This window comes from Macaca fascicularis, chromosome 7 (genome assembly GCF_037993035.2).
Source record: "Macaca fascicularis isolate 582-1 chromosome 7, T2T-MFA8v1.1".
In the NCBI taxonomy this organism is placed as follows: domain Eukaryota; kingdom Metazoa; phylum Chordata; class Mammalia; order Primates; family Cercopithecidae; genus Macaca; species Macaca fascicularis.
Window position 1 is genome coordinate 83,678,789 of NC_088381.1, and position 9,490 is coordinate 83,688,278.

The 9,490-nt window shown below is 43.7% G+C and overlaps 1 protein-coding gene and 1 long non-coding RNA gene across 6 annotated transcripts in view; both read left to right on the forward strand.

Annotated features, from left to right (window-relative positions):
- Nucleotides 1-9,490, forward strand: part of IGF1R (insulin like growth factor 1 receptor) — a 319,076-nt gene that overhangs the window by 159,069 nt on the left and 150,517 nt on the right. The gene's annotated exons all lie outside the window — the stretch shown is intronic.
- The window catches only part of LOC135971920 (uncharacterized), a 38,965-nt gene continuing 33,100 nt past the window's right edge, over nucleotides 3,626-9,490 (forward strand). Inside the window, exon 1 of the long non-coding RNA XR_010588315.2 lies at nucleotides 3,626-8,833. This is a non-coding gene — a long non-coding RNA (uncharacterized lncRNA). The remainder of the gene's footprint in view (nucleotides 8,834-9,490) is intronic.

Sequence of the window (9,490 nt, forward strand, 5' to 3'; positions counted from 1 at the left end):
ACATGTACTGGACAGCCAGGAGTGGCACTATGGCAAGAAACACCCATCCTCTGGCATTAGTAAGAGGGATATAGCCAAGGGTATGTGTATACCAGTGTTAGACCCATACATCCACAAAATATTGATGTGAGAGCCTTAGGGCACAGCTGACCCTAAGCCTAGTGTGATCATTAATATCATGAAAATTGGAGAATTGGCCAGGCGTGGTGGCTCACACCTGTAATCCCAGCACTTTGGGAGGCCGAGGCGGGTAGATCACTTGAGGTCAGGCGTTCAAGACCAGCTTGGGCAACATGGTGAAACCCCGTCTCAAAAGAAAAAAAAAAAATTGGAGAATTTATAACATCTGATGTGACCTATTCTTTAGGTGTTGAAATTAGAACGGCCTCACTCACCTGAGACATTCCTCAGCTCACACCCTATGCATGGCTTACAGTTGCTCAGTGAAATGCTTTCTTAATTGTAGCATGGAGGGATTTTTATAAATCCAAATATCTTAGAGGTAGGTGTCACATTTTTAGCAGCTAAAATCATACTAATCGTAAAGCTCAGATTCCTCTAAGTAGGGCGCTGAGCACAGGCTGCATCCTGGATATATGAATAGATGAACCAGATCGTGTACACATGGGACACATTCTTTGTCCTTTGGGACTTTCTTTTGCTTGGATGTTGGTAGTAACCATGTAAGTTCGGGCAGCTTTCTAGAAACTTTCCTTGTTGTGCAACATTATGCAATAAATGCACTGCTTTGTGATATCTGAGACATTTTGGTTTTCTTCAGCTTGAGTTAAATTTAGACTCCTGGCATAGTTTTAGGTTTGAATGCATTCTCTGAGATAGGATAAGGACCAAAACATCCACTCAGCAGCCAGATGGGGTTTTATCCTGGTGCTGCCATTTTTGAGACCCATGCCTCTGTTTCCCTCTCTGTAGGATGGCATTAATAGTGAGGGATTGTTGTGCTGTGAGGTTTAAATGAACTAATGCCTGTGAGGAGTTCACAGCAGGGCCTGGACCATAGTGAAACACTATTTGTGTATGTGGAAGCCACTTTCGCTTTTGTCATAACTTTGTTGTCATTAATGCATACCCTGTCTCCTTGCCATTTTTTTTTCCTTCTTTCAAGCAGTCGGATTTTCTATCTGACATAGTGTAAGCTTAGAGGAAACAATAGCAGCTGTAAGATAATAGTAATTTTCCTCGTGAAATTGTTTTGGTGAATTTAGTCAGAATATCTGATCCATAAACTCTCGTTATAAAACATTGCCTTATGATTGGAATTTTTTCTGAGAACAGTTCCAATGAACATGATTTTTTGGTGGTGAGGTACTATTTCTGTGCAGTAATGAAGTTGTGAGGACACACAGATACCAAATCCATGTCGTTTGGGAAAGGTACTCGGGACAGCCTGGCGTGGGGAAGAATGATGTTAGGGTATTCTTCTCGAGGAGCTCAGAATAACCAAAGGTAAAGCATTTGGTGGTATAAGATATATTAATCTTAAAAATAAATTGAAAATAATAAGATTCTGGGATATGTTAGCCACCAAAGTAAATAACTACAATGAAATAGCTCTTTATTAATTTTGAAACCTAAAGTCAAAAGAGTTCCATATTATTTGTCAGGATCTTTATCCTCTTCAAAAATGTTTCCAGCTTTGGGATAAATTGTGAATAATTATTTCACTTTGTTTTTAAATATTGGCTCTGCACTGATGTTGTGTTGAACTGTGATATAAGAATGATCATCAGCCCCTTGAGATTACTCTGTGTACCTGTGTCACCAGTGGCATGTAGGGGCTGAAAAGCAAGTAAGTGTAATGTATACATTCATTGAGAGCACACTGTAAGCTGTTAGGATTTTTGGTGCTGCAGCCATAATGATGAATATGACAAGGTCCTCACCCTTGAGGTGCCTGTAGTCATGTGGAACCTAGGTCCATGCAGGGATTCTAGGGCAGGTATGTTCTTGAAAGATTTTTTTTTCTTTTTTAAGAGAAAGGGGGTCTTGCCTTGTTGCCCATGCTGGAGTGCAGTAGTGCAGTCATAGCCCACTGCAAGCTCAAAGTCCTGGGCTCAAGAAATCATCCTGTCTCAGCCTCCCGAGTAGCTAGGACTACAGGTGTGCACCACCATGTCTGGCTAATTTTTATTTGTATTTTTTTTTTTTTTAGAGACAGAGTCTTACTCTATTGCCCAGGCTGATCTTGAACTCCTATCTCAAATGATCCTCCTGCCTCAGCCTCCCAAAGTGCTGGGACTACAGGCATGAGCCACTGTGCCCCATGTGAAAGATTCTTTTCAACAGTTAGAATAAGAAGCTGCTCAAGACTTATCCTGAATGTTCCAGGCCCTCAAGGTGCCAGGTAGCTGCAATATTGTTCTAGTGTAGATAAGAAAACCCTGACGAGGTCTGTATATTCCAGGGCTCTGTCTGAGGCCCTTTGACACTCAGGGATGCAAGAGGAAAACTACCCCCTGCCAGCCACCCCCACACCATGCCTTTCTACAAAGCTGGATACCCTGGGCCCCACCTCCCAAAGCTGGGTGGGTAGCAGTCTTCACTGTAACCACCAAAGTGGTGGTTACAGGGCACCCTGCCCTGACTCTGACTCTTTACTGCATGTACTGCGTAGGAGGCAGCCTATGGGTGGCACAGAGATTTGCTGCCTGGCTGCAGTACTTCAGGGTACTGTGTGGCTTGAGGACCTCCTGTTAGAAGCTTGGATTCACTTTTCCCAAGACAACCAGAATTGGATTCTATTAGTTCTGGGTCTTGGGAGCCTGCAAGGGCTTGCTTCTGCGAAGGTGAGTCTGGGAGAGAAGCCATGGAGTCAGCGTGAGTTCTGCCGCCTCCCAAGTTCTGCTGGCGTGAGAGGCTTGCCTGGTGCCAGGGCTCTGGGCATTGGGAACATTGCCTGGTCTACCAGGCAAGAAACGTGAACCACCGCAGTGAACTGGCAGTGCATTGGCATTTTTCCCTCCCATGTTTTTATAAAACCGCTGAGTAGACACCAGATTATAAATCCTGTGTAAATAGTCTTAGAGTTTCTGGGTTCAGCTCGAGAGAAGACTGGTTTGGGTTTTGAGGAATACTTCAAGAAAATGTTTATTGGTTCTGTTTTCCAACGTAAAGTGCTGCACAAGGACTATGCTGTGAGATCCAAGAGTGTCTTTTCAGCCCTCAGTGAGTGCCTGCAGGGGACACAGCTGCTTTGGAGGAACGTGGTTGCTAAAATCATGTTACGTGTGTTGTGTTCTGATGATACAATGAAAGCCCACTACCTGCACCCTGGGGTCTAGGTGGGGAAACAGAGGTGTATATGGGATAGCCACAGGGTTTGGCATGAACTCAGAGACAGCAAACTGACCCAGACAGATGCCCACTTTAGGGAATTCGGGATGAACTAAGTGAAGGTGGGTCATGGGAGCAGTGCCGAACCACTTTGGTGGTCACAGTGAAGACTGCTACACCCCCAGCTTTGGGAGGTGGGGCCCAGGGTATCCAACTTTGTAGAAAGGCATGGTGTGGGGGTGGCTGGCAGGGGGTAGTTTTCCTCTTGCATCCCTGAGAAACTTGACTTGTACTGCTCTCTGCTTTCCTAAGGGGTCCGTACTGTGCTGGTGGTTTCCTTGGTATCTGTATAACATCCACTCTGTGCTTGAGCCTGTTTGTCCAGTTACTGTGTCTAGTGAAGCTAGCGTTCACATATTTTAGATTAAATTCCACACCCAACCCCCAAATTAAAACCTTGCTATTTAAGGTAAAAATAATTTTAAAATATTTTATTTTGGTCTCTTTGGATAAATTAATCTTGAGGAAAGCAAAACTTATGGAATGTTTATGTGTGTATATGTCTTTCTCTTTATACCATATTTACAGGCAAGCAACTGTCTTGTAAAATCGGATTCTAAATGATTTTCTTAAGTGTAGTTCAAGAGTTGGCAAACTACAGCCCATGCTGCCACATCTGGCCTGCCACACCTATCATTGCACATAAAGTTTTATTGAGTCACAGTCATACTTATTTGCTATAATATTATCTATAGACAACTTAGAATGTTAGAAAATTCTTTCTCTGGCCGGGCGCGGTGGGTGGCTCACGCCTGTAATCTCAGCACTTTGAGAGGCCAAGGCGGCCGGATCACCTGAGGTCGGGAGTTCGAGATACCAAGAAAACCACCAGCCTGACCAACATGGAGAAACCTCCACTAAAAATACAGAAATTAACCAAGTGTGGTGTCACATGCCTGTAATACCAGCTACTCAGGAGGCTGAGGCAGGAGAATCACTTGAACCCTGGAGGAGGAGGTTGCGGTAAGCCGAGATCGCGCTATTGCACACCAGCCTGGGCAAAAAGAGGGAAACTCCATCTCATGAAAAAAAAAAGTTCTTTCTCTATGTAAACAAAGAAAACTCTCCTTCCCTATAACTTGTATGTGTTGGGTCTATTTGTATTCTGTGAACCATAAGAAATAAGTCAACTGTCTCAAGATAATTACCCTTTTGAATACTCGAGGACATATTTTCGGTACCCTCTGAATATTTCCTTCTCCAGATAAAATATTTCTAGTTTTTTTTTTTAACCTGTTCTTTGTTTCAGAGTTTTAAGTCTCCATTTGATAAAGTATAGTTTAATACCTCCGAAACCACTTTGTTGAGATTTTAAAAGCCCTCCTTGAGAGACATGAGCAATCAAAATCATACCAAGACCGTTTGGCACCCTTACTCTGGGAGCCGTGGCTCTTGGGATGCAGCTGAAGATTGTGTTATCGTCCTGGAAGCCCTCTTGGACAGCTGACTCAATGACTGGAGCCAGGAAAGTTCCTTGAACTCTTGCCTTTCCAGCTGTGAACTGTGTCACCATTGTATTATTTTTACATTGTTGTTGTTCTTGAAAAAGCTTTTTTTGTTGTTTGTTTTTGTTTTTGTTTTTGTGTTGTGGCAAAGTCTTACTCTGTCGCCCAGGCTAGAGTACAGTGGTGCGACCTCAGCTCACTGCAGTCTCCGCCTCCTGGGTTCAAGCATTTGTCCTGTCTCAGCCTCTCCAGTAGCTGGGATTACAGACGCCTGCCACCATGCCTGGCTAATTTTTTTATTTTTAGTAGAGATGGGGTTTTGCCATGTTGGCCAGGCTGGTCTTGAACTCCTGACCTCAGGTGATCCTCCCACCTTGGCCTCCCAAAGTGCTGGGATTACAGGCGTGAACCACTGCGCCCTGCCGAAAAAGCTTTTAAAAACTTTGTTGTATAATATTTAGGCCATCCTTCCAAACGTGACCTTTTTATGTCTTATTTTATCTAACTAATTTGCCCTTGCCCCCAGCTTTTATCTTGGAATTTCTTACGTATTATAAATACACTGTCAGGGTCCCTGCCTGGGGCATTGTCCTTGGGCTTGCCATTAGATAACTCCAAGTTGGCTTGACTCCAGAGGAACTGCCTTCACATGTGCTGTGAAATGTACTGTTGTTGACCAGAGACCATCATTATCATTAAGTCCACAAACTCGCTTCCTGTCTCTTAGGCTGTTCCAATCTTCCATCAAAAAACAGTGGTTTAATTGGCTTCTCTGATAGTGCTGGTGAATTGGAAGCTTCTCGTCATCCCCCTTGGCTGGGGCGAGGCTTACTTCCTGGGGCCTTGGCAGTTTTGATCTGATTGACTTGTGTTACCTTTCTGTATTAATCAAGCATTTTTATTTTCCATACTTCTGATGCTTTGACATCTTGGGGCCTTGCTGACCCTGAAGAGACCAACCCCGCTAGGGTTAGCTAGTTTCTAGATAGTGAATGAGCACAACGCTCATATGCAAAATAACTAATCCACAGGCCACATCCCTCACCACCTTTATTGGGATTTCATACTCAAGACCAATATTCCCCTGCCTTAGTCACCCCAGGGCCAGATACCAGACAAGAGACGGCCCCTATACCCCAGAGCCTGTCAAAATTACTCCAGCCAGCTAGTCCTAAACCTGCTTACCCTGTGTGATTTATTCCTTCCCAAGGAAACCTTATTGGCTCTCCTCCATGTTTTCCTACCGTTCCCTCTGCCTCAGGAGCAACCCTGGTTCTTCTGCATGTGACCCCTCATGGCATGGTGCTCCCTCTTCTTGGGGACTGTGAGTAACTTTTTCAGCGGCAATTGTCTCTTAACTGTTGGCTTCACCATACCAGAATAGCAGTAAACCCTACATCTTAAAATACTTTGAGATTGTCACATACAGTACCCAGAATAGATGAGGACAAGGGCAATTTACTGGATGCAGAGTGGCCCCAGTCCGTTCCTTATATCCGAATGCTAAGACTTGAGAAAGGTAGAGAGGAGCCTGACTATCAAGAGTTGCCTTCTTGGATGAAGTGGGCTGAAGACAGAAGAACCCCTTCCATTAATACATCTACATATTTTCTACCATTGTAATTGTATTAATAATTGGAGAAAATAACAATGACTGTCAACAACAATAGCTTAATCCAGTAGAGGCAAGGTCTGGAATAGGTTCTGGCCTACCATAGTTCGTGTTTTTTACTTTCAATGCTGAAGCACAAGCAAATGCAAAAGCTCTTGAATGTTTTGTAAATTGTGGGATAATTGAGGTATGCGACATGGTTAGTAACCCAGTGTCTCCTCATTGAGCACTGGGTTATTAACCAAATAGCAAATGAAGCACAGCATCATGGGTTGCTCGCCTCACTAGATCCTGTCGCAAACCAAGATCAAACTTTAAAATACATTTTAATTTAAGTTACTGTTTCCAGCATGAATGATACATCACTTTGGAACAACACATACCAGGCAGTGAAAGCTTTTTTTAATGCCCTGTGTAGTGCTGCTTTCTGTGCCCTTATATGGTTGAGATGGATGGATGGATGGATGAATGGATGGATATAGCCATGGGGTCTTGCTCTGTTGCACAGGCTGGAGTGCAGTGGCACCATCATAGCTCACTGCAACCTTGAACTCCTGGGCTCAAGCGATCCTCAACCTCCTGAGTAGCTGGGACTACTACAGGTATGTGCCACTATGCCTAGCTAATTTTTAAATTTTTTGTGGAGATGAGGATCTCACCGTGTTGCCGGGGTTAGTCTCAGACTTCTGGCCTCAAGTGATCCTCCCACCTTGGCCTTCCAAAGTGCTGGGATTACAGGTGTGGGCCACTGTGCCCAGCCTGTTTATATGGTTTTAAAAACAAAAACATATATGTTCTCAAGATGGCTTTCAGAGAGCTTATCAGTGTCTTGGCCATTTGGAATTTCATTTCACTTCAGTTAGAAGAATGAAAGAGAAGTGAATGGGAGGAAGACCAAAAACGGGGAGAAGAAACTTCTTTGTATCTGATCTAAGCATGGCTCTACCTGGGAGAATGGCCATTCCGAATTACTGGAAACAGGAAGAAGACTTGCTGCAATGCTTCCTTGTATCTGTGAGGTATAAGCAAACTTAAATTCTGAAAGGAAACTTGATACTTCATGTTTTTAAACACAGCAGGATATGTTTTTCAGAGTAGCAGTTATAAAGTTGTGAGTTTAATCTTCTGGTTCAGCTTTTTTTCTTACCAGAAAAATAATTAGTAGTACAAAAATATATGTGCTTGTTTTCGCTCTATTCTGATAATGTTACGAAGATACATGACATAAAAACAGGAACATTTTCAGAGTCAGTGATTACAATTTAAAATTCTATTTGAAATTGAATACAAAGTTTAGAAGAAACCACCAGCATAAGATGTTGTCATTTGGATCTTGGGGCAAACCAGCCCTCTTCTGGTGAAAGAACTTTCTAGATGAGGTCAAAAGGCAACAGAAAACCTGGGGAACAATGATTGTCTTTTTAATGGGAGTTGCTCCTATTCCTGGTGGTAACAACACCTTCCTGTTGCTCCTTTCCGAATGGAATTGCCTCAGTGAAGTTGTTCAAGAAGTGAGAAGGGCGAAATATGCCCATCCTTCTACAGTGGGGAGAGGCCTGGCGCATGAAAGCAGGCCTTTGTGTATGCCGGGCTGGGTCCATGCAAACAGGACACAATCAGGCTATTGTTTGTTTGGGAAAAGCTATGGCATCCTATTGCAATTATTTATGGAAGAAAATATTTGATGTTTTTGGAAGAGGTTGGTTGTGGGGGGTGATGAGGGAGGGAGGAAAGAGACTGGGCTTACCTCTTGTCCCATTCACTCCAAATCTCTCAGTGTGTAGGATAGGGCCCATCTGGTCCAAAGGAGAGTTTTGTGTGACTCTGTGTGTGGGAATGTTTTCTGCAGAGAAATTCAGAGCTTCTCTAGCTTTTGCTAGAGAAGGAACAATGGAAGTCTTACTCTACCTAAGGTTGGTGTGAGGCAGTCTGTTCTATAGTTGCCTTCCAAGCCCTTCTTCTTTCTGATGCTTTCTTGGTACCATTGCCCACACGCTGCCTCTACCCTGGATGAGGTCTAGACTTGTTACATTGATTCTCAACTAATTAAAAGTCAATATGGTAAAATATTTGCAGCATTCCCTCTCCCTCTCTGTGTTCATTTCTGAAGTTCAATAGTCTTCCATATTCAAGCTGCAGGGAGATCCCTTTCTCCTTTCACACCAGCCATTTCGTGATCTGCCCTTTCTGACCACCCCAGCCCTACTTTCCCAGTCTTGCCTCTGCCTACTTCACCTCTTCTCTCCAACCTCAGAAGCTTCTGGAGGCTTCACAGTGGCCCTAATCATGGGTCTCATCCTTGTTTTTCTGTCTCTTTGAGGTTCCAGCAGCCAGCTCTCCCTCATCAGGCCTTTCTCTGAAATTCCCATCAATAACTCCAAGAGCTGCCCAGCACCTTGTGCATATCAGGTCTCAGGAAATTGTGAGTTTCTTGTTTCATTAAATGTTTTTCTTTCCAGGAATCATCATTCATCACATTGCCATATGTGTCCAGATCCCCCTTTTCAGGGAGCCAGTAATTCGAAAGCACCTCCCTGTGTTGAATATGGTGGAAAAAACAAATTATCAACCCTAACCAGCCATAACTCCCCATTGGTCCACCCCATCCTCTTGTGCCAGTAGGACTTGCCTGTATTTTCTTTGGGCAGTTCAAAGTTGGGCTCTTGAGAAGTTGCCTGTAAATTCAATTGAATTGACCAGATCTCATCCTTACCTACTCTGTGGGCTGCAGATAATAAACACTGGGGACTTCCCTTTGGCCTGTGTTTTAATGTAACCTTAAGACTTGGTGCTCCCTGGAGTGTAAGAATATGAATAACTACTCACTATGGATATTGCAATTAATTACTCCTTCCTGTCCCATGTGGTCCCCAGAGGAATATGAGATTGCCATAAACATGGCAGCTTTCTTTGGGGAGGTGGGAGAGGGAGATGGATCTTGGGGCAAGGCACATTCTCATGGCCATGTGGCTCCAGAAAGCTGCCTGACTCAGAGAATGGCTATAAATGCCCAGTTGTATGGATCTGAGATCCTCAAAGGCAGGTTCATTCACTTATTTATTTATTTGACAAACATTAG